General features: G+C 49.3%; 1 long non-coding RNA gene across 1 annotated transcript in view; it reads right to left on the reverse strand.

Annotated features, from left to right (window-relative positions):
- LOC141270600 (uncharacterized) overlaps window positions 1-26,399 on the reverse strand; it is a 472,756-nt gene that overhangs the window by 216,368 nt on the left and 229,989 nt on the right. The gene's annotated exons all lie outside the window — the stretch shown is intronic.

Here is a 26,399-nt window from a genome sequence, read left to right on the forward strand (position 1 = left end):
TGATACCTGCCTGATATCCGTTTACCTGCTTGCAAGCCTGCGGTCCGACGGTCTGCCTTCCGACACCTGTCAGTCTGTCTATGGACCAGCCTGCCCGCTCACCTGGGAGCGCTCACCTGCTACCTGTCTGCTAGCCTACCTGGAGGCTCCGCTGTCACTTGCCGTGACCACCTGCCTGTCCAGAGACTCTTGCCTGCTCACCTGGGAGCGCTCACCTGCTACCTGTCTGCTAGCCTACCTGGAGGCTCTGCCGTCACTTGCCGTGACCACCTGCCCGTCCAGAGACTCTTGCCCGCTCACCTGGGAGCGCTCACCTGCTACCTGCCTGCTAGCCTACCTGGAGGCTCTGCCGTCACTTGCCGTGACCACCTGCCTGTCCAAAGACTCTCGCCCGCTCACCTGGGAGCGCTCACCAGCCACCTGCCTGCTGTCCTTCTACCCAGAGACTGTCCCTGTCACTTGCCGTGAGTACCCGTCCTTCTACTCAGAGACTGTCCCTGTCACTTGCTGTGACTACCTGCCCTTCTACCCAGAGACTGTCCCTGTCGCTTGCCGTGACTACCTGCCCGTCTTCCCTGGGAGCCACCCGCTTCCTTACAAGGGCCGCCCCCTTGTATAGTTGCTCAGAGGTTCCGCCTCCCAGACCCGTTACACTTGATACATATCTGGTTTTATGATTACCCCACGGCTGATGAAAGGGAATCTGTCACCCCCTGGGACTTATCTGACCTCTAATATTGGCATACAGGTGATAGAAATGTGAATCTATACATACCTGAATGCCTCATATTAGAGGTCTGTTTGCTGTGAAATGGCTTTTTATTCAGTGAAGATTCTGATGCTTGCTGGCCGTGGGGTAGTCGGTGGAGTGGATTCCCTTTAATAAATACTCACTTAGCCCATTCTTTGTGCAGATACTAATAAATCCAGGACCTATGAGATTTTTACCATATGATAGTTGGATAGTTAGAGGCGTATCATCCATAGCAGCAGCCCACAGGGCCACTATGGTGCCCGTGAAAAAAACACAGAATTTGAGCTTGGTTTAAGTCGGTATCCATGCAGCACATAAATGCATGTTTACTATGGCCATAAATCAGAAAAAAAAACTATAAGAAGAAAAATGATCAGAAACCCTTCTGTAAATAAATAAATAAAAACCAAAAGTGCATTTAAATAAAATAGGGTTCTTAGTAACACTGTTTTTGATCAAAAATAGCATGAAAGCCATCCCACCATGGTAAAATGAACCCATGCGGGATAGTCCTACTCTGTTTAATATTAAAAACCTTACCATGTATCAAACTTCTGTGTGTGAATCAGACATGAGATCTAAGGTGATAGAAGATTACAGTCCGGGGAAGACGGGAAACATTCATATAGACGGCCAGTGGAGATGTAGTCAGTAGTGTTGAGCATTCCGATACTGAAATATCGGGTATCGGCCGATATTCGCGGTATCGGAATTCCGATACTTAATTCCGATACTTTTACAATATCGAATACCGGAATCGGAAGTTCCCATAATGCCTGCGCTCTGCAGTGTCTCTGAAGGATGACAAGCTGGATGGCAGCGCTCAGCAGAGATCCAGCCTGTCATCAGAATGCCATCCCAGCGTGGGAGAATTCTCCTGATTGTTTAAAAGCCGGCGGACGGTAAAAAGCCGCTGGCTTTTAAACAATCACACAGCCCCATACTGCTTCCCCGCAGCCTCCCACCCCGATCCTCCGCTCCCCTCGCCACCTCCCATCCTGATCGTAAGTTAGGACCGGGCGGGGAGCGCAGCACCAAGGAGCGGGGAGCGAAGGACCCGGGCGGGGAAGCCGGCAGTGAAAAGACTTCACCGCCGGCTTTCCCGTTCTGTGCTGCTCTTTCCCGCCGGTTATTTCAAATGAACAGCTGAGGTATCAGGTGATGCCGATCAGCTGTTCATTTGAAGTAGCCGCGGTGCCCTCAGAGGGTTCATGTGAGTTCATGCTTGACTGCATTGCATGAACTCACATGAACTTTCCCACGGCCGCACAGGTCAGCCTCACCTCCCAGACCATCAGCCTGTTATGATTGGTGTGTGTGGGTGTCTGTGCGATGTGTGCGGGTGTGCGCGGTGTCTGTGCGATGTCTGCGGGTGTGTGCGGGTGTGCGATGTCTGCGGGTGTGCGCGGTGTCTGTGCGATGTCTGCGGGTGTGTGCGTGCAGGTAAACATAGGCCGATGTGACACTACTACTCCCATCGGCCTATGTCTGTCCCCCGTCCACTCGTGCCAGCAGGATCAGCTCGATGGGAGCAGTAGTTCCCATCAGCCTGATCCTGCTATTTAAATTGCCCTACTGTGTCCTCAATAAATTTTAAATACATGTCATTGGTGGCCAGTGGTTACCTACAATAAATTAGTTTATACATGACCTGTCCCTGCCGATCGCCATCTAAAATAAAGTAAAAAATAAAAAACTACACCTATACTCACCTAGACACCTAATTCCCCGAAGCCATTGATCTCCTGTAATAAAATATAAAATAATAAACCACAACCTTATCCTTACTCCTCCGTAGTAGTCCACGAGTGTCCCACGAAGATCTCCAGTTTAGAGCAGCCACATAGAATCTGACCGCTCTGAACCGCCGCCGCCGCTAGAATGATGGGGCCGTAAAGCAGCCCCGTCATTGCATAAGCGGGTTTGCCGGAGTTCAGGCAGCGCTGCTCCGGTTAGCTGCTTTACGGCCCTGCTGTACCGTGAGAAATTCCCACGGTACAGCAGTGCCGTAAAGGAGGTCTCCGGAGCAGCGCTGACTGAATGCACTCCGGTGACCTCAGTCAGGGGCTCCCGCTGCCGAGAGCGGACGTGTTCCCGGCAGCGTGAGCTTACAGCAGCCATGCACAGCTGTCACCATCTCCAGATGTGACAGCTGTGCATGGGAGATCAGCGCAGGAACATGGACAGGTAACTATTTTTTTTTTTAGTAAACTAAGAATTAAATAAAATTGTGTGTTTTATTTCAAATAAATTATTTTTTTCTAGGTGTAGTGTGTTTTTTATTTTTAACACTTTGTAGGTTAGTAATGGGGGTGTCTTATAGACGCCCATCATTACTAACCTGGGCTTCATGGCAGCTGGCGCTGACATGAACCCCACCACTATTACCCCCTGCCACCGCACCAGGGCAGCGTGGAAGAGCGAGGCTAAGTGCCAGAATTGGCGCATCCTATGGATGCGCCATTTCTGGGGCGGCTGATGGCTGGTGTTTCTAGCCTGGGAGGGGGCCAATATTCATGGCACCCTTCCTGGGCTATTAATATCAGCCCCCAGCTGTCTGCCTAGCCTTTGCTAGCTATTAAAATAGGGGGGACCCCACGTAATTTTTTTGGGGGGGTCTCCCATTTTAATAGCTAGTAAAGGCTAGGTATTCAGCTGGGGGCTGATATTACTAGCCTGGGAAGCTCCGTGGGTATTACCACCTTCCCAGGCTTCAAACATCTGCCCCAGCCGTCTGCTTAACCACCGCTAGAGACAAAAATTATGGGGGATCCCACGCCAATTTTATTTTTAATAAATCCTTTATTTTAACACTAAATGACACTTGAGGGGTTAATAAAGATGCAGTCTCTAAATTATTTTTTATTTTTTAATTAATTTTTCTCAAAAATTTTGACGTGGGCTTTGCCATATTTTTGTATGCCAGCCAGGTACAGCATCCAGGAACGGGCTGCCCCCAACCCCCAGCTGCCTATTTGTACCTGGCCGGACACAACAATATAGGGAAGCCCTTTTTTTTTAATTATTTCATGAAATAATTAAAAAAAAATTGACGTGGGGCTTCGCCCTGTTTTTGTGTCCAGCCAGGTACAACTAGGCAGCTGGGGGCCGGAATCCGCAGCGCAGGGAGGCCCAAGATTTCTGGGCCACCCCCCGCTGCAAATTGCAGTCCGCAGCCACCCCGGAAAATGGCGCGTTCATAGAAGCGCCATCTTCTGGCGCTGTACCCAACTCATCCAGGGCCCTGGTGCGGTGGCTCACTGGGTAATAAAGGGGTTAGGGCCAGCTTGGCATTATCAGCTGGCCCTAAGCCCGAAATTCATGGGGTCACGCCAATATTAGACATGACCGCCATGAATTTCTAGTAAAGTATTTAAAAAAAACACAACACCCAGAATAAAGTCCTTAAATTGAAATAAACACATAATTCTTTATTGTTCTAAATTAAACCATACTTACCATCACGCCCATTCCAGCTGAAGCCAACGATCTCCTGCAATAAAAGAAAAATAATAAAGCAACATCATCCTTACCTTTCCATGGTTCCCACGACAGCTTCAGCTCTGCTACATCGAGATGACAGGCTGGACCGCAGCAGAAAGCTGCCATCCAGCCTGCCATCCCGCAGACACTGAGAAGCGCAGGCATGCTTGCGCTCCTCAGTGTCTGGCTGTGACGGCATAAAGATGAGCCGAGGTCATGTCCAATGAACTCGGCTCACCTCATGCACGTCACTGACAGCGTGGGAAAATTCTCCTGCACTCAGCGCTTCAGCGTGAGAATTCTCCCACGCTGTCAGTGACGTGCATGAGGTGAGCCGAGTTCATTGTCGGCTCATCTGGATGCCGTCACAGAGAGACACTGAGGAGCGCAAGCATGCCTGCGCTTCTCAGTGTCTGCGGGATGACAGGCTGGATGGCAGCTTTCTGCTGCGGTCCAGCCTGTCATCTCGATGTAGCAGAGCTGAAGCTGTCGTGGGAACCATGGAAAGGTAAGGATGATGTTGCTTTATTATTTTTCTTTTATTGCAGGAGATCGTTGGCTTCAGCTGGAATGGGTGTGATGGTAAGTATGGTTTAATTTAGAACAATAAAGAATTGTGTGTTTATTTCAATTAAAGGACTTTATTCTGGGTGTTTGTGTTTTTTTTTAACTTTGACTATGGGGTTAGTAATGGGGGTGTCTTATAGATGCCTCTCCATTACTAACCTGGGCTTGATGTCAGCTGGCATTACAAGCTGACATCAACCCCAGCCCTATTACCCCACTGCCACCGCTACAGGGCAGTGGGAAGAGCGAGGCTAAGTGCCAGAATTGGCGCATCCTATGGATGCGCCATTTCTGGGGCGGCTGACGGCTGGTGTTTCTAGCCTGGGAGGGGGCCAATATTCATGGCACCCTTCCTGGGCTATTAATGTCAGCCCCCAGCTGTCTGCCTAGCCTTTGCTAGCTATTAAATTAGGGGGGACCCCACGTCATTTTTTTGGGGGGTCCCCGATTTTAATAGCTAGTAAAGGCTAGGTATTCAGCTGGGGGCTGATATTAGTAACCTGGGAAGCTCCGTGGGTATTACCCCCTTCCCAGGCTTCAAACATCTGCCCCAGCCGTCTGCTTAACCTCCGCTAGAGCCTAAAATTACGGGGAACCCCACGCCAATTTTTTTTTAAATAAATCCTTTATTTTTACACTAAATGACAAGTACAGTAATCAACACTGTCACTGTACTTCATATATATGTGACTGACATGTTTCTATCTATCTAATCTATGTGTGATTCTCTATTCCTTCTATTCTAAATTGTCGGGTACAGATGCAGAATTGCTGGCCGGCTTTTTTAAAGAGACGGTGCATGAAAACACTATTATTTTTTTTAATAAATCCTTTACACTAAATGACAAGTATAGTGATCAACACTGTCACTGTACTTCATATATATGTGACTGACATGTTTCTATCTATCTAATCTATGTGTGATGCTCTATTCTTTCTATTGTAAATTGTCGGGTACCGGTGTATGCCGCTGCTGAATTGCCGGCTTTTCGCGTAATACATTTTACATTATTCTTAGTTGTTTTACTTCATGTAGAATTAACCTACAAGGAAAGAAAGGGTTTATTTTCATTCCGATATTTGTGTCCCATTGACTTGCACTGGTTTCCGGTATCGGAATCGGCGATATCCGATACTTTTTGGGTATCGGTCCGATCCAATCCGATACGATATTTCCTGATATCGGAAGGTATCGCTCAACACTAGCCACAACCAACAGCCACATCTTCTCACTCCCACTTCTTGACCGAATTACTACGGAAGCACAGAACAACACCAGTATTGAGAACTGATCAGTGTGAACAGGTTATTAATTGGATAGCAGATAATACTTCCAGTTACCTGGGCACCACCACCTCCGGTCTGTCTTCCACACGGTCAACTCTTAGTAGACGTGAGTCTCGACCACATACTCCTCCTCACCCTGATGCTCCTTCCTCCCACCATGCCGAGTGTCGTCAGACAGCAAGTGATCCCACACTTGGACACTCTGAAGAGCTGTCCACTGGTCCATTTCCATATTTGGGCCCCTCGCCTGATCCGCTTGAAGTGGTGGAAGAGGAGATCCCATGTTGCGATGCCCAAATATTTGAACAGCCACGGCCACAGGAAGTCGACGTTGGCAATCTGTCACAAGAGGTGGACGATGACGAGACACAATTGCCAGGAAGTGAGGAGGAGGATCGTGGTGCGCAAGTGGAAGAGGAGGAGGTGGTGGATGATCTAGTAACTGACCTAACGTGGAAGGAGGACATGCAGAGTGAGGCCAGCAGCACACAGGGGGAGGGAGGCAGAGTACCCCAACAGGCAGGAAGAAGCAGTGTGGTGGCCGCAGACAGAAGGCAGGCAACCGTTCCCCGTAACACCAACACGAGGGACGTTGCCAGTACAAGCGGTAGGTCTTCCAGAGTCTGGAATTTTTTTAAAGACTCTGCTGATAACCCCAAAAAGGCCATATGTTCCACCTGCCATGCCAGCATTAGCAGGGGTGACAAAACTACCAGACTGACCACCACCAGCATGATCAGGCACATGGCAGCAAAGCACCCGACTTTGTGGGGCGAAACCCAGGGTCCACCACCAGTGTCAGCGGGTGTCACCACTGCTTCTTCCACTGTTGTGCGTGCAATAGAACCCCCTGTTGTGTGTGCAAGGCAATCCCCTGTCCATATTGCATGTAAAGATGCCCCCTCCTCTCAGTCTTCACTTGTTATGGCAGTTTCTCAAGAAACAGCATCAACGTCCACGTCCACGTCCCACCGCAGCGTTCAATTGTCCATATCCAAGACCTTTGAACGAAAGCGGAAATTCGCAGCTAACGCCCCACAGGCCACAGTCCTAAATTCGCACATTTCACGACTGCTTGCATTGGAAATGCTGCCTTTTAGGCTGGTGGAGACGGAATCCTTCCGCAATCTTATGGCGGTGGCCGTCCCTCGGTACTCGGTCCCCAGCCGACACTATTTTGCCCGGTGTGCCATCCCCGCACTACACAAGCACGTGTCCCAAAGCATCTGCCGTGCCCTCAACAACGCAGTTACTGGGAGAGTCCACCTGACAACGGACACGTGGACAAGTGCTTGTGGCCAGGGACGGTACATCTCTCTGACGGCACACTGGGTAAACATAGTGGAAGCCGGGATCCAGTCGGACCTTGGGACGGAACACATCCTCCCCACACCGAGGATTGTGGGCCCTATGTTAGTCAGAGTTGCCCCCACAGTGTACAGCTCCTGCGCATCCTCCTCCTCCTCCTCCTCCTCATGTTCAGCCTCCATCTCAGATATCACCACATCAGTTACAAGCTGGAAGCAATGCAGCACTGCCTCCGCCAAGAGGCAACAGGCTGTGCTGAAACTCATAAGCTTAGGTGATAAACCTCACACTGCTTGTGAGTTGTGGACAGCTGTGAAAGAGCAGGCAGATCTGTGGCTGAGACCGCTGAACCTACATCCAGGCATGGTCGTGTGTAACAATGGCCGTAACCTGGTGGCGGCTCTGAGGCAAGGTGAGATCACACACGTACCATGCCTGGCTCATGTGCTTAACCTTGTGGTTCAGCGGTTTCTTAAATCGTACCCCGAGTTGCCGGATCTGCTCATGAAAGTACGCCGCCTGTCAGCTCATTTTCGCAAGTCGGCTACAGCTTCCGCCGCCCTTGCTGTGTTGCAGCAGCGTTGGCAGCTTCCGGCACACCGACTGGTGTGTGATGTCCCCACACGTTGGAACTCTACCCTCCACATGTTGCAAAGGATTTGTGAGCAGAAGAGAGCAGTTGTGGAGTACCAGCTGCAACAAGGCCGTCGATATTCAGGTCAGACTCCACACATAAGACCTCAGGAGTGGACCTGGATGTCTGACATATGTACCATCCTGACAATCTTTGAGGAGGCCACCAAGATGGTGAGTGGCGATGACGCCATCATTAGTGTCAGCATCCCACTTGTCTGTCTTTTGCAACGCTCTCTGCAGAGAATTAAAGAGGAGGCATTGCAGCCTTAGTATGATGAGATGGATCAAGAAGCCGTAGCGGGCGATTACACACAGCCCAGCCTCATCTCATCCCAACGTGCATTGGGGGACAATGAGGGAGAGGAGGAGGAGGATGAGGAAGAACAGGAGCTGCTATCATGCGTTGTAGACGGTAGTACCTGTACAAGGGTCATACCGTCGGTTCAGCGTGGGTGGCCTGAGGACAGGGGGGAGGAGGAAGAGGAGGAGGAGAGCATGGTCAGTCGTCATCTTGGTGAGGACACGGAAATCTTGCCCGTTACCAGTCTGGCACGCATGGCTGACTTTATGTTACGCTGCCTTAACTGTGACCCTCGCGTTGTCAAAATGTTGGGTGACAGTCATTACTGGTTGGTGACACTTGTAGACCCCCGCTACAAGGAGAACTTTCACTCTCTTATTCCTGAGGTGGAGAGGTCTACAAAAATGGGGCAATACCAGAAGGCCCTTGCTGCAGAACTCTTAAAAAAATTCCCATCTGAACACGCTAGCGGCAGAGGTCACAGTTCGTTGCCCAACCAAGGCGTACAGGCGAGAGAGATGCAACTCCAATCCAGCAGAGGCAGGGGAACACTGTCAACGTTCTGGGACAGTTTTCTGACACCCGCCCAGCTTACAGGCCCTGAGGCGCGGGGTACTCTCACAAGGAGTGGAAAGTTTCAAAAGATGGTGAGGGAGTACCTTGCCGATCGTACCAGTGTCCTCCGTGATTCCTCTGTGCCTTTTAATTATTGGGTATCCAAGCTGGACACTTGGAATGAACTCGCTCTGTATGCCTTGGAGGTCCTGGCCTGCCCTGCCGCTAGCGTGTTATCGGAGCCTGTTTTTAGTGCCGCTGGGGGAATTATAACTGATAAGCGCACTCGCCTGTCAACTGACAATGCTGACAAGCTGACCCTTATCAAAATGAACAAGGGCTGGATTGGGCCAGACTTCTCATCACCACCAAATGACAGCAGAGTAACATAAAGTCAAATCCACTGTGTTATTTCGGGAGGTGTATTCACATGCACCGCTTCACACCCACACATGGGTATGCACTTCCTCGTTTCGGCTGTTTAATCTTCTTCTCCTTATCCTCAGCCTCCACCACCACTATACCACCAGGGTGCCAGCATTGCAAGTTCCTCCGTCCTTATTTTTGGCAGCTTTTGCTTGCAAGGCATAAACAAATACTATGGGACACCCACTCCCCAATAATGGGACTTATGTTTGTAATATGCTGTACTGCATGGCTCTTGTAAGGGGCATTGCAAGTTGCTCCGTCCTAATTTTTGGCAGCTTTTGCTGGGAAAGCATAAGCAAATACTATGGGACAAACACTCCCCAATAATGGGACTTATGTTTGTAATATGCTGTACTGCATGGCTCTTGTAAGGGGCATTGCAAGTTGCTCCGTCCTAATTTTTGGCAGCTTTTGCTGGGAAAGCATAAGCAAATACTATGGGACACCCACTCCCCAATAATGGGACTTATGTTTGTAATATGCTGTACTGCATGGCTCTTGTAAGGGGCATTGCAAGTTGCTCCGTCCTAATTTTTGGCAGCTTTTGCTGGGAAAGCATAAGCAAATACTATGGGAGACCCACTCCCCAATAATGGGACTTATGTTTGCAATATGCTGTACTGCATGGCTCTTGTAAGGGGCATTGCAAGTTGCTCCGTCCTAATTTTTGGCAGCTTTTGCTTGCAAGGCATAAGCAAATACTATGGGACACCCACTCCCCAATAATGGGACTTATGTTTGTAATATGCTGTACTGCATGTGACGCGCCTCCTGGGCCGTGTGTACACGTGTGTGGGATACCCGGTGCCGGGTCTCTGGGGTCTGTAGTCTCCGTGGCGGTAACCCGGTCCCGTGGCTCAGGCTGGTCAAACCAGTGGCAGTCTTTCTTAGGTTTTGAGGTTAATTGTCCGACTGCGCCACCCGTGGATTGCGGTCAGGGAGTACCACCGCTGCGAGGCAGACCGCTGAGGCTGGTGTTGTGTGCGCAGCATAGAATGGGATAACTCCCCTCGGGAGGAGTATAGCCTCAGGGCAGTGAGTGTGGATGATGGGGGTGATGGTGCACGAGCGCAGCAGGAACGACTCAGAGTCTTTGCAGTGCAGTTCAGGGTCTTTACTGATGATTATAAGGTAGACCCTCCCGGGAGTACTGGCTAGCATAAGAGGTCTGGTCAGTCTGTGAGCAAGCAGGAGTTCCCCTGGCCAGGTGGAGTTGCAGGCCTCCCCGTCTGTCTGCACTCTTCCTGGCTACCTTGCTGTAAGCGGGTAGAAGTAGCCCACGTCCCTGAGTGTACCGTGTAGTGCTCACCCGTATGGCTGGTGACTTGGGGCCTTCTGTTAGCCTCCGCTCCACGACGGCGGTGCTGGTCCCTTGCTTGTGACTGAGCCTCCGGGCTTCTATGGCCAGAGGACCTGAAATCCCCTGCCGGCTGGTTTCTGCTGCTGGATATATAAGTCCTCACAGCTTCGGACTCCTGTGTCCGGTTCCTATTGTCTTCTGCCAGGGTGAGCTCTGCTCAGCTTCCAGCCCCTGGTCTTTAGCTCCTAGCTCCTACAGAGCTCCTTGCTGTTACTTTCCCTTGCTCTCACTCTGACTCTGACTGTTCTCTGACTCACTCAACCCCGCCCCAGATCCAGTTTATAAGGGCAGAATTCTCCCCTCCCAGGACTGGGGCAGGAGGATGTTGCATGTTTAAGGGATCCTGACCAGGAAACCTCCCACTTGCTCTCTGACGTAATATCTCTATTACTGTGGTGACCAGACCCCTGGGGTGCCACACATGGCTCTTGTAAGGGGCATTGCAGTTCCTCATAATTTTTAGAAAGCCTTCCATTCAATGCTTAGGCCAACAGTGCACGGGAGACCCAGTTGCTATAAATCGAAAAAAAGGTTTAGTTAACGCCCTCTGACCTCCATGTCATTTCCAAGGGGCATTGGAGTGGCTCGAAATTTTTGGTAGGCATTGCACTCACTGTATGCCCTATAACTGTGTAGCCGAACCGCTCCTTTTGTTACAGAGACATATCCTACAAGACATATCTGGTTGACTGGCCTGATATTGATGTGAATGGTCCCTGTTCCTCCTGCTCTTTCTCCTTTGCCACCACCTCATCCATCATTTATCACCTGAAGCTTTGTTTTAACGGGAGTCATAGAACTGGGATAGTAGCAGGAAAACATCCAGCAATCCTCGGAGGAGGTAGGATATGCGCCAAAACGCGGACCACCTCAGGCCTAGCCGCTACTACATACATGCGCTTGCATTCCAAGAAAACAAAGCAGATGCTAACTTCTATCATCATCATCATGCTCCTCACCTAGGCACTCTCAACTCCCCTGATGGAGAAGCCAGGGCCCACAGGAGGAGTCTGGTTCTCTGGTGGGCTCGTCCAATGCAGCCCTAAAGCAGGCCAGGCTAAGAAAAGTGTGGGGGAAGGTGACAGGAGAAATCAGGGTGGCTGGGGACCGAGTATGGACACCTGGCCGCCACCTGGCGGCTGGGGACCGAGCGTGGACACCCGGCCGCCGGGCGGCTGGGGACAGAGTATGGATACCTCGCTGCCGAAGTGGCCATGAGGTAGTGGCCAGCTTCGGCCTCCTCCAAATTAAAAGGCCCCATTTCAAGTGAAAGCTAGCAGTATGGTATTGTAGCCTGCGGGTGGGTGGGTGGTTGGCTGCATATTTTCGCTTGCATTGCAAGGAATGGGGGAGGTACAATTGAACACTGCCCTGGGACAAGGACTTGCACGGGGATAGTTGCAAGTCTGCATCTTCTGATGCGGCAAGGATCACTTCTGATGGGCACACTTTTAGACAGTGACCTGGGGGTCAGAGTTGCTTCCAGGGGTCTTCCCCATGCTGATCCCTTGTCTTTTCAGCACTGTATGCATGTGTCACACAGCACATGGCCAGATAAGGTTGTAAAATGTTAAAATGACATTTCCCGGTGAACACATTTGTCACGGTTGAAAGCAATACAAAAGTGCAAAAACGCATGAAAAATGCTACTTGTGAACATAGCCCAAGGTGTGGAGGAGTATTTTTGTTTTTGGTTATTTATTTTACCTTATACACAAGTTTTTACCCTGGAAAGGAAATTCCTTAACATATTTCACAGGAAAACCGTTTCAGTTTCGTTTTTGAACGTTTTATTGTGAGCCCGCAAAAGTGGCTTAATACCTCTGACCACGTTGTTGACAGCAGTGACCTGGGGGTCAGAAATGCTTCCAGGGGCGATCCCCATGCTGCCCCCATGTCTTTTGAGCACTGTCACTATCGTTTTGGGCACTTTTTAGGCTTTCTACAGACTGCCGGGGGTGCTGCCGCAAAAATGCTCGGGTCTCTCATAGACTAACATTGGGCTCGTTGCTCGGGTCGAGCACCCGAGTATCACGGTAAGCTCGGCCCGAGCTTCGAGCACCCAAGCATTTTAGTGATCGCTCAACACTATCAGTCGTCATCTTGGTGAGGACACGGAAGTCTTGCCCGTTACCAGTCTGGCACCCATGGCTGACTTTATGTTACGCTGCCTTAACCGTGACCCTCGCATTGTCAAAATGTTGGGTGACAGTCATTACTGGTTGATGACACTTTTAGACCCCCTCAACAAGGAGAACTTTCACTCTCTTATTGCTGAGTTGGAGAGGTCTACAAAAATGGGGCAGTACCAGAAGGCCCTTGCTGCAGAACTATTAAAAAAATTCCCATCTGAACACGGTAGCGGCAGAGGTCACAGTTCGCTGCCCAAATAAGGCATACAGGCGAGAGAGACGCAACTCCAATCCAGCAGAGGCAGGGGAACACTGTCAATGTTCTAGGACAGTTTTCTGAGACCTGCCCAGCTTACAGGCCCTGAGGCGCAGGGTACTCTCACAAGGAGTGGAAAGTTTCAAAAGATGGTGAGGGAGTACCAGCATCCTCCGTGATTTCTCTGTGCCTTTAAATTATTGGGTATCCAAGCTGGACACTTGGAATGAACTCACTCTGTATGCCTTGGAGGTCCTGGCCTGCCCTGCCGCTAGCGTGTTATCGGAGCGTGGTTTTAGTGTCGCTGGGGGAATTATAACTGATAAGCGCACTCGCCTGTCAACTGACAATGCTGACAAGCTGACCCTTATCAAAATGAACAAGGGCTGGATTGGGCCAGACTTCTCATCACCACCAAATGACAGCAGAGTAACATAAAGTCAAATCCACTGTGTTATTTCGGGAGGTGTATTCCCATGCATCGCTTCACACCCACACATGGGTATACGCTTCCTCATTTCGGCTGTTTTTTGCTCTTCTCCTTATCCTCAGCCTCCACGACCACTATACCACCAGGGTGACCGTGGTCCATGTTGCCAGCATTGCAAGTTCCTCTGTCCTAATTTTTGGCAGCTTTTGCTTGGAAGGCATAGGCAAAGACTATGGGAGACCCACTCCCCAATAATGGGAATAATGTTTTTAATATGCTGTACTGCATGGCTCTTGTAAGGGGCATTAAAATCGTCTTGTTAAGCTACTGTGACCTCCACGTCTCTTCCAAGGGTCGTTAATATTGTCTTTTTATTCCACTGTAACCTCCACCACTCTTCCAAGGGGCATTGATATTGTCTTTTTATTCCACTGTAACCTCCACCACTCTTCCAAGGGGCATTAAAACTGTCTTGTTAAACCACTCTGAACTCCACGTCTCTTCCAAGGGGCATTAAAACCATCTTGTTAAGCTACTGTGACCTCCACATCTCTTCCAAGGGGCATTAAAACTGTCTTGTTAAACCACTCTGAACTCCACGTCTCTTCTAAGGGGCATTAAAACCGTCTTGTTAAACCACTCTGAACTCCACAGCTCTTCCAAGGGGCATTGACATGTTGTTTTTAATTACCTCTAACCTCCACGACTCTTGCAACGGGCATTGCATTTCCTCCTAATTTTTGTCAGCTTTTGCTTTTCAATGCATAGGCGAACACTAAGGGAGACCCACTCCCCAATAATGGGTAGAAGGTTTTTAATACGCTGTAATCCACGTCTGTTTCAAGGGGCATTGCAGTGCCTAATAATTTTTGGAAAGCCTTCCATTCCCTGCTTAGGCCAACAGTGTACAGGAGACCCAGTTGCTATAAATGGAAAAAAAGGTTTAGTTAAGGCCCTCTGACCTCCATGTCACTTCCAAGGGGCATTGGAGCGCCTCGAAATTTTTGGTAGGCATTGCATTCACTGTATGCCTTATAACTGTGTAGCTGAACTGCTCCTTTTGGTACAGAAACATATCCTACAAGACATGTGTGGTTGGCTGGCCTGATATTGATGTGAATGGTCCCTGTTCCTCCTGCTCTTTCTCCTTTGCCACCACCTCATCCATCATTCATCACCTGAAGCTTTGTTTTAACGGGAGTCATAGAACTGGGATAGTAGCAGGAAAACATCCAGCAATCCTCGAAGGAGGTAGAATATGCGCCAAAACGCTGACCACCTCAGGCCTAGCTGCTACTACTACTAAATTTTAAACGCCAGAATTAAGTTTTTTTGGTCGCAACAACTTTGCAATAAAATGCAATAACGGGCAATCAAAACATCGGATCTACCCCAAAATGGTATCAATAAAAACGTCAGCCCGGCACGCAAAAAATAAGCCCTCACCTGGCCCCAGATCCCGAAAAATGGAGAAGCTAAGGGTCTCGGAAAATGGCGTCATTTTTTTTTGTTTTTTTAGCAAGCTTTGGATTTTTTTTTCACCATTTAAATAAAAAAGAACCTATACATGTTTGGTGTCTATGAACTCGTAACGACCTGGAAAATAATGATGGCAGGTCAGTTTTAGCAATCTGTGAATGTGGTAAAAAAAGGACCCAAAAAACAACTGTGGAATTGCATTTTTTTTGCAGTTTCACTGCACTTGGAATTTTTTCCCATTTTCCAGCACACGATATGGTAAAACCAGTGATGGTGTTTAAAAGTACAACTCGTCCCGCAAAAAATAAGCCCTCACATGGCCATATTGAACGAAAATTAAAAAAAGTTCTGGCTCTGGGAAGAAGGGGAGCAAAAAAGGAAAACACAAAAACAGAAAGAGCCATGGTCGTTAAGGGGTTAACATATTTCACAGGAAAGCACTTTCACTTTAGTTTTTGAACGTTTTATTGTGAGCCTGTAAAAGTGGCTTAATACCTCTGACCACTTTGTTGACAGCAGTGACCTGGGGGTCAGAAATGCTTCCAGGGGCGATCCCCATGCTGTCCTCATGTCATTTGAGCACTGTCACTATCGTTTTGGGCACTTTTTAGGCTTTCTACAGACTGCCGGGGGAGCCGCCGCAAAAATGTTCGGGTCTCCCATAGACTAACATTGGGCTCGTTGCTCGGGTCGAGCACCCGAGTATCACAGTGAGCTCGGCCCGAGCTTCGAGCATTTTAGTGCTCGCTCAACACTAACAATGATGCATCTATTTGCCTCCAGTTGATATGATTGATAATGCTCGGTATATCTGCGGCTCTATGATCCTTTGCCAGGATATTATGCTTTCCACCAGATCAGATGCGGGTGTATTTTCTAAGATTGGTGGTTTTCACACAAATTTCCTGCAATAAACAGTTTATATACAGGGTGGGATACAAATATGCATGAACAAGAGTATGAGATTTAATTCTATGTTCCTTGTATGTAGTATTATTTGGTCACTATCTGGTGGTAATATGTGGTCTGGTCATGGTGTGGCGGTATTTGTTCCTTGTATGTGGTGTTGTTCGGTCACTATGTCGTGGTAATATAGTGGTTCGGCTATGGTGTGGTGGTATTTGTTCCTAGTATGTAGTACTATTCGGTAACTATGTGGTGATAATATGTGGTCTAGTCATGGTGTGTCGGTATTCTTTGTATGTGGTATTATTCGGTCACTATGTGGTGGTAATATGTAGTCTGGCCATGGTGTGACGGTATTTGTCCCTTGTATATTATATTATTGGTCATTTTAAAAAATGTATGTGACACATTCCCTTAAAGAAAAATAAATAAAAATATACCTAGACAGAGTACTGGATATTTTAAGAAATGTTTAATATGTTAGAGTAGAGTAGGGCACGGCCAGAAGAGTCTACCTTGTCGTGGCGGCGGCTTACCAAATCTTTTGGCCAAAACAAAAGCTGCTGGCTATGTATGTGATGTGGTGTTCTATGGGAACTGTTAGGGTATGTGCACATGGTCAGGAGCCGCTGCGGGGTTTGACACTGCGTACTTATGCAGCATCAAACCTGCAGCGGCCAGGTGTTAGAGCAAAGTGGATAGGATTTCTAGAAATCTCATGTCCACTATGCGACTCTGTGCACCTGTGGATCACCCACCTGCAGCATGTCAATTTCTCTTGCGGGTCCACATGTGGACTTTCTCCACAGACTAACATCTATGAGGAAACTCCGCATGTACAAAAAAAAAATCGCATCACTCAATTACATAAAATGAGGGCAGAAGTCGCACGGCTATCCCGCAGCTTCGGGGCCGCAGGTGCCTCCTGAGCGTGGGCACATACCCTTAATGTGTGATTGGTAAGGATGTGGTGCATAAGTGGAGTTTTTCCAAGAGTGGGCGGTGCGACTGTGGAAGGGTCGAGGAGTGGATGTGGAGCTGGGGTGGAGTCTCAAGGGGGCCCGAAATTTTTTTGCCAGTATGGGGCCTGAAATTCCTGGTGGCAGCCCTGCATACATATACATACACTCATATACTAATCTTTTATGATATTGGGGTCTTCTGGAGAGGGCTGCAGAACACACTCTGGAGGAGGGGACACAGCAGACAGGACTGATTTCAGCTTCCTGCCCCTGCGTGCTGTCCGATGCTGTGGACTTTCCTCGCCCACCCTCTACTCTTTGAGGAAATGCTGCTGGGAAAGGAACCACAGGAGGCAGAAGACTCACTGTAAGACCCTGCAGAAGGACAGACACAGCAGACAATGAGCGCTCTTATCAGTCTAATGGGGAAGCGATCATTGGCCAGCGGCCTCTCTCACGCATGACATGCCCCCTCTATCAATACACACACTCTGCCCAGGGTATCAAAACTCATTATGGGTGGGAGTGGACAGGGTTAAGAAGCATCAGCCCTCAGTCAAGGGGCCCCATACTACGCCCCTTCCTGCATGGGCCCCCCTTCACCTCTGGGCCCGGGTGCGGCTGCATCAGCGGTGTGTCCGCCCCTGGCTGAACCCCTGGCTGTGGCTCTGAGCAAATGTAATATTATTTACACACAAACGAGTGGTAAAGAAATCAGTGAGACACCTGTGGGATAAGAACGTAAGAACGCCCATTACACCCTCAGATGACTTCCCTCCTGGGTACAGTGTCCGAAATGGGGTCACTTTAGGGGGTCGTATGTTCTTCACACCTCGAGGGCTTTGCTATTGGCCGCTACGTACACCTCGTACACACGCGGCTCCGCTCCGCACGTCTCTGCTCCGTACACCTCGTACATGACTGGCTCCGCTCTGTACACCTCGTAAACACGCAGCTCTGCTCCGCAAGTCTCTGCTCCGTACACCTCGTACATGCCTGGCTCCGCTCTGTACACCTCGTACACATACGGCTCCGCTCCGTACTCCTCGTACATACGCGGCTCCACTCCGTACACACAACTCCGCTCTGTACACCTCGTACACATACGGCTCCGCTCCCTACGCCTCGTACACGTGTGGCTCCGCCCCGTACACGTGCGGCTCCGCTCTGTACTCCTCGTACACACGCGGCTCCGTTCCGTACACCTCGGACACGCGAGACTCCGCTCCCTATACCTCGTACACACGCGGCTCCGCTCCGTACGCCTCGTACACGCGGCTCCGCTCCGTACGCCTCGTACACACGGCTCCGCTCCGTACGCCTCGTACACACGCGGCTCCGCTTCGTACGCCTCGTACACACAGCTCTGCTCCGTACACCTCGTACACGCGCGGCTCCGCTCCTCACATCTCGTACACACGCGGCTCCGCTCCTCACACCTCGTACACGCGCGGCTCCGCTACGTACGCCTCGTGCACGCGCGGCTCCGCTCCGTACACCTCGTACACACGCGGCTCTGCTCCGTACACCTCGTACACGCGCGGCTCCGCTCCTCACATCTCGTACACACGCGGCTCCGCTCCTCACATCTTGTACACGCGCGGCTCCGCTACGTACGCCTCGTGCACGCGCGGCTCCGCTACGTACGCCTCGTGCACGCGCGGCTCCGCTACGTACGCCTCGTGCACGCGCGGCTCCGCTCCGTACACCTCGTACACACGCGGCTCCGCTCCGTACACCTCGTACACACGCGGCTCCGCTCCGTACACCTCGTACACGCGCGGCTCTGCTCCGTACACCTCGTATATATTTAAAAAAAAAAAGCTTAAGATTTTATTTTAGTTTTTTTTTCCCACAGTATTGACCCCTACACACAGAATATGGTACCATCCACCCCACCGACTACCCTATGGCTAATGAATAAATATAGGATATATGTAAGAGGGGGGTTGGTTTCAGGGTCTATGGATCCAAATTAAAAAGTGGTTATTCAAACCTAAAAGAACTGACCGCAGTCAGGAAAGCATTACAGGCAACCTTAAAATACTGTATGGTGAAGGATGTAGTAATCTTATCTGACAACAGCACAGCAGTGGCTTATTTAAATCGCCAAGGCGGAACCAGATCAGACCCACTAATGTTAGAGGTAGAGAAAATATCCTCCATGGCGGGGCAAAATCTATCACTTTCAAGCCTCCGCTTAAGGGGTTCAGAAATTATCATCACCGATTATTTTTTTTTTAAGTCGCCATTCACTCAATCAAGAGACTGTGCTCTAAACAGAAGAGTCTTCAATCAGATTTGTTCGGCCTGGGGTCTGCTGGAAATAGATTTATTTGCCACCAGAGAAAACCATCAGGTAGAAAAATTCTATTCTCTAAATCCAAGGGAGTCACCAGACGGAGTGGACGCCATTCTGAAGGAATGGGGTTTCGCCTGGCATATGCCTTCCTGCCCTTTCCCTTAATTCCCATAGTATTAAAGAAGATACGTGAGGAAAAAGCCAGAATAATACTCATTGCCCCCTTCTGGCCGAAAAGGGCCTGGTTTACTTGGCTAAGAGTCATGTCAGTCTCGGACCCCTGGATCCTACCCAACAATCCAAATATACTATCTCAAGGTCCGGTGACCCATCCTCAGGTTCCCAGATTACACCTAACTGCCTGGAACTTGAGAGGAGATTGTTATCGGCCAGGGGTTTTTCAGAAAATTTAATTTCAACTCTCCTGTTGAGCAGAAAAAGTCACCTGCCTTAAATATGAAAAGATTTGGAATATATTTCTTAAATTTTCCGGTCTGGTCATGACTCCCCAAAGTCAGCTAGTTCCCATTTCGGAAATACTAGAATTCCTTGAAAAAGGTCTAGAGAGGGGTCTCTCCACTAGCTCCTTAAATGTGCAGGTATCTGCCCTAGGGGAGCTATTTGATCATAAAATAGCTGATCACCCATGGATATGTAGGTTTATAAAGGCATCTTTTTCATCCAGACCTATAGCCAGTCCTAGAGTAGCTCCCTGGTACCTTTAATTTAGTACTGAATGCCCTTACAAAGGCTCCCTTTGAACCCATTTCATCCGCTGCTATTAAAGTGCTTACACTAAAAATAGTACTACTGGTGGCACTAACCTCTGCTAGGCGGGTGAGTGAGTTACAGGCTCTCTCAATCAATTCCCCTTTTACAAACATCTTACAAGATAGGGTGATATTGAGGCCAAATCCAGCTTTCCTCCCAAAAGTAAGCTCTAGATTTCACAGAAGTCAGGAAATAGTGCTCTCTTCGTGTTGTGATGAACCAAAGACCCAAGGGGAAATTACATTTCACTCCCTAGATGTGAGAATGTGTATCCTTAGATACCTTGAGTAGTGATGAGCGAGCATACTTGCGAGATGCTCGGGCGGATGCTCGGGTCCCCTCTCTGCATGTTTGGCACTCTTTAGATGCACGGATTGCCTGCCACTCACTGTAATGCCGCAGCCATGTTGGTTGTGGCATTACAGTGATTGGCTGGCCGCAAAGCGTTATCAGGTCTATATCAGACTTGGCACCGCTGTGCTCGTCAGTCTACTCCGCAATCAGGCAGTGTAGGGAGAGGTGCTGCTGAGCTAGGGAGAAATTTGGTTGTGTATTAGGTAGTGTAGGGAGAAAACAAGTACATTACACATATCCATCTCAACAAACAGTCCTTCTGAGGACTAATCCATCTTCAGAGATATCAGGCAGGCAGTGTATATAGCAGACTGCAGTGCATATAGCTCAAGAGGCTCCATTCCAGTTCTGCCTTCTGCTGCTGTTAGATATTTCTAGACAAACTGCCATTTTTGGCCTCCATTCAAATTTTTTTTCAGTGTGTCAGCAAAGTTTTTGGCACCGGTTTGCTGTTCAAAATAGTTACCTACAGGCCAGGTATTTAAAACTGTAGTTTCTCTGTCTCACGGATTACATATAACTTCATTCCAAATTCATCCATTTGTAGTGAGCGTGGAAGATCTTGTCCTCAAAAATGGGCAAGGCGTGTGGCAAGGGACGGGGAACTGAACGTGATGGTGATGGTGATGGTGCATGCCGAGGCCGTGGGCAAGCTGAAATTGTGCCACAACAAGCACCTACATCCTCTCGCCCGACCTTCCTGTCCCAATTCCTAGGGGACCGCAGCACACCACTATTGAACCCAGAGCAGTGTCAAAAGGTTGTTGGTTGGATAGTGGATAATGCTTCCAGTCACTTAGCCACCACCCTGTCTTCCACACGGTCAAGTCTCAATAGCCGTGAGTCTGTACCGCATATTCCTCACGCATGATCCTCCTTCCTCCCACCATGCCGAGTGCCGGGAGACTATTGATCCCACACTTGGACACTCTGAAGAGCTGTTCACTTTTCCATTTATAGATTCAGGCCTCTCACCTGGTCCACTTGAAGCGGGGCAAGAGGAGATCGCATATAGCGTTGCCCAAATATTTGAGCAGCCACGGACACGTGCAGGCGACAGGGGGAAAGTGTCATAAGAGGTGGACGATGATGAGACACAATTGCCAGAAAGTCAGGAGGAGGACCAGGGTGCGGAAATGGAAGACGAGGTGGTGAATGATATAGTAACTGACCCGACCTGGCAGGAGGACATGCAGAGCGAGAACAGCAGAGCACCCCAACAGGCAGGAAGAAGCAGGGTGGTGGCAGCAGACAGAAGGCAGGCAACCCTTCCCCGTAACACCAACACAAAGGAAGTTGCCAGTAAAACTGTTAGGTCTTCCCGAGTCTGGTTGTTTTTTAAAGACTCTGCCAATAACCCCAAAAAGGCCATATGCACCACCTGCCAGGCCAGCATCAGCAGGGGTGGCAAAACTAGCAGCCTGACCACCACCAGCATGAACAGGCACATGGCAGCAAAGCACCCGACTTTGTGGGCCGAACCCCAGGGTCCAGGAACAGTGTCTGCGGGTGGCACCATTGCTCCTTCCGCTGTTGTGCGTACATGCAAGCCAATCCCCTGTCCATGGTGCATGCGAAGATGCCTCCTGCCCTGCACCTGTCATTGCACACTCTCAAGTAGCAGCATCAGGAAACACGGCCACGTCCTTGTCCCAGCGCAGCGTTCAGTTGTCCATACCCCAGTCCTTGGAACGCAAGCGCAAATACGCAGCCAACGCCCCAGAGGCCACACTACTAAATTCCCACATTTCCCGACTGCTTGCGCTCGAAATGTTGCCTTTTAGGCTTGTGGAGACGGAAGCATTCTGCAACCTGATGGCGGCGGCCGTCCCTCAGTACTCGGTCCCCAGCCGCCACTATTTCTCCCGGGGTGCCGTCCCCGCATTACACAAGCATGTGTCCCAAAACATTAGCCATGCCCTCGACAACGCAGTTACCGGGAAAGTCCACCTAACCACGGACACGTGGACAAGTGCTTGTGGGCAGGGATTGTACATCTTGCTGACGGCACACTGGGTTAACATAGTGGAAGCCGGGACCCAGTCGGACCTTGGGATGGAACACGTCCTCCCGACGCCAAGGATTGCTGGCCCTAGGTCAATCAGGGTTGCCCCCACAGTCTACAGCTCCTGCACCTCATCCTCCTCAGCCTCCTCCTCCTCTTCAGCCTCCATCTCCGAAATGACCACATCAGTCACAAGCTGGAAGCACTGCAGCACTGCCTCGGCCAAGTGGCAACAGGCTGTCAAACTTAGGTGACAAACCGCACAATGCTGAAAAGTTGTGGACAGCTCTGAAAGAGCAGGCAGATCTGTGGCTCACACCGCTGAACCTACAGCCAGGCATGGTCGTGTGTGACAATGGCCGGAACCTGGTGGCAGCTCTGAGGCGAAGCGAGCTCACACACGTACCATGCCTGGCCCATGTGCTTAACCTCATGGTTCAGCGGTTTCTCAAATCCTACCCGGATCTGCTTGTTAAAGTACGCCGCCTGTATGCCCACTTTAGAAAGTCAACTACAGGTTCCGCCGCCCTTGTCTTGTTTCAGCAGCGTTTGTAGCTTCCGGCTCACAGACTAGTGTGTGATGTCCCCACGCGTTGGAACTCTACACTGCAGAAGCGGGCATTTGTTGACTACCAGCATCAACCTTCAGTATTCAGTTCAGACTCCACACATAAGACCTCAGGAGTGGACATGGATGTCAGACATATGTACCATTCTCCAAAACTTTGAAGACTCCACCAAGATGGCGATGATGCCATAATTAGCGTCACCATCCCGCTTCTCTGTCTTCTGAAATGCTCTCTGCTCACAATCAAAGACGATGCTTTGCAGGCAGAGCATGATGAGATGGAGCAAGGAACCATACAGGGTGATTACACACAGCCCAGCCTCATCTCATCTCAACGTGGATTGGGTGACAATGAGGAAGACGAGGAGGAGGAAGAACAGGACCTAGTTTCATGCGCTATAGACAGTACTACCTACACAGCTGTCATACCGTCTGTTCAGCGTGGATGGCCAGAGGACAGAGAGGAGGAGAAGAAGGAGAGCATGGTCAGTCATCCTCTTGGTGAGGACACGGAAGTCTTGCCTGTTAGTAGTCTGGCATGCATGGCTGAGTTTATGTTAAGCTGCCTTTCCCATGACCCTCGCGTTCTCAAAATTTTGGGTGACAGTCATTACTGGTTGGTGACACTTATAGACCTACGCTACAAGGAGAACTTTATATCTCTTATTCCTGAGGCAGACCGGTCTACAAAAATGGGGCTGTACCAGAAGGCCCTTGTTGCGGAACTATTAAAAACATTCTAAAAAAATCTGAAAACGCTGGCGGCAGAGGTCACAGTTCGTTGGACAACCAAGGAGTACAGGCGAGAGAGACACAACTTCAATCCAGCAGAGGCAGGGGAACACTGTCAAAGTTCTGGGAGAATTTTCTCAGCCCCTCCCATCGCACAAGCCCTGAGGTGCGGGGTACTCTCACAAGGAGTGCAAAGTTTGGGAAGATGCTGAGGGAGTACCTTGCCGACCGTACCAACGTCCTCCGTGATTCCTCTGTGCCTTATAATTATTAGGTATCCAAGCTGGATACGTGGAATGAACTGGCTCTTTATGCCTTTGAGGTCCTGGCCTGCCCTGCCGCCAGCGTTTTATCAGAGCGGGTTTTTAGTGCCGCTGGTGGAATTATAACTGATAAGCGCATCCACCTGTCAACTGAAAATGCTGAAAGGCTGACTCTTATAAAAATGAATGGCTGGATTGGGCCAGACTTCTCAACACCACCGAATGATGGCAGCGTAACATAAACTCAAATCCAGTGTCTTTTTTTGGGAGGTGTATTCCCATGCACCTCTTCACACCCACATATGGGTATACGCTTCCTGATTTTGGCTATTTGCTCTTGTCCTCCTCCTTCTCCTCATCCTCCACCACCATATCACCAGGGTGATCGTGGTCGGTGATGCAACACCCACATAATTTTTTTAAAGGTTGTTTATTATGCCCGTAAAAAATTTTTTTATACAGGGGTAAATGTTTGTTACCCCATACACTTAGTGCATGGGCATTACAAGTATAGGAGACCCGCTCCTTTCTAATGGGAACATTTTTTTATGAGGCCCTCCTCCACGTCTCTTCCAAGGGGCATTGGAGTGCCTCAAAATTTTTGGCAACCCTTGCATTCACTGCATAGGCAAACATAATGGGAGACCCACTTCCTAATAATGGGAACATTGTTTTCAGGAGGCCCTCCTCGAAGTCTCTTCAAAGGGGTATTGGGGTGCGTCCAAATTTTGGTCAGCCCTGCCACTCACTGCATACGCAATAACAGTATAGGAGACCCACTCTTTAGTAATGGGAACAATAATACATAGCCGGCTGATGGCTCTCTAAGAATAGTGAGGGCCGACTGCTGGCCCTATAAAAATAGGCTTTGTGACTTTGAGTCCCTCCTTCATAAATGAAACACGATGTGTCTGATGATATCTCACACACCACATGGCCAGATAAGGTTGTAAAATGTTAAAATGACATTTCCTGGTGAATGCATTAGTAACGGTTGAAAGCAATGTAAAAGTGAAAAAACGCATCATAAACGCTACGTGTGAACATAGCCCAAGGTGTGGAGGAGCATTTTTGTTTTTGATTATTTATTTTGCTTTATATACAAGTCATTACCCTGGGAAGGATGTTCCCTAACATATTTCCCAGGAAAATCCATTTTGGTTTCGTTTTTGTATGTTTTATTGTGAGTTCGTAAAAGTGGCGTAATACCTCTGACAACGTTGTTGACAGAAGTGACCTGGGAGTCAGAAATGCTTCCAGGGGTCTTCCCCATGCTGACCCTATGTCATTTGAGCACTCTTCCCATCGATTTGGGCAGTTTTTAGGCCCTCTGCGGACCACCTGGGGAGCCGCCTGAAAAATGCTCAAAGTTTCCCATAGACTTACATTGAGCTCGTTGCTCGGGTCGAGCACCCGAGTATTCCAATGTGCTCGACCCGAGCTTCAAGCACCTGAGCATTTTAGTGCTCTCCCATCACTAACCTTGAGGTAACGAATCAGTGGAGGAAGTCCTCGGCCAGGTTTGTTTCTTTTCAGGACCATAATTTTAGCCTACTCTGCCTTTGACCGTGATCCCCCTCAGGGTATAAAAGCATATTCTACTAGGGCCATAGCTACCTCTCGGGTAGAAAGAGACAATGTCTCAGTAAACCAGATCTGCAAAGTGGTAATCTAGGCGTCTCTGACCACCTTCTTCAGACACTTACAGGTTGAATCTTAAGCTGTCTGATCTTTCCTTTGGCGGAGAGGTTCTTTCAGCGGTGGTCCCGCCCTAGGGATTTCATCTATTTTAATCTCTCTGTACGGTGCTGTCTTTGTGAAGGGTAAATATGATAATTGCTTACCGATAATTTGATTTTCCAGAACCATGACAGCTCTGTGCTACTTCCCTCCCTTCTTTTTTACTTTGGTGGTGCAAAAACTGCCACACTCCAAAGACATACTGATAGGGAATTTAGATTGTGAGTGCCCATAATGTCTGTAAAGCGCTGTTGAATTAATGGCGCTATATAAGTGAGTAAAATAAATAAATAGTTATCAGGGCCGTTCCATCAATAGCGGCAGCCCATGCGGCCGCTATGGTGCCCACGAATTGAGAGGGCTCGCCACCGCTCTCCTTACCCATTATCACAATTTCAGTGATATCCACATTCCCATGATCGTGATACCATTGAATAAATAGTGAATCAGGGAGTCGAAAGCTCACTGATCCACCATTCACCCTTCCCCTGTGAGTCGAAGGCTGTGTGCCCACGATGCGTTTATTAAGCGTTTCCGCAGCAGCAAGTCCACTGCAGAAACGCATAAACGCTTGGTAGAAGGTCTGCAATGTTCCCCAATGATAATCCACATGTGCTGTGCACATACTGCGGAAATTTCCGCTGCGGATTATCATTGCGGAAAAATACGCAGCACTACCAATTATTTTGTGGAATTGTGGGGTTTTCGCCGCCATTGACTTGCATTGAACCGCATGAAATCCGCATCACTAGATAAGCGCGTGTGAATTTCATGCAATTCAATGTGCGGATGGTACCCGGGTTTGGAGAAGAAGAGACT

This window comes from Phyllobates terribilis, unplaced genomic scaffold (genome assembly GCF_046119375.1).
Source record: "Phyllobates terribilis strain yellow unplaced genomic scaffold, ASM4611937v1 Scaffold_5__5_contigs__length_657084704, whole genome shotgun sequence".
NCBI classification, from domain to species: Eukaryota; Metazoa; Chordata; class Amphibia; order Anura; family Dendrobatidae; genus Phyllobates; species Phyllobates terribilis.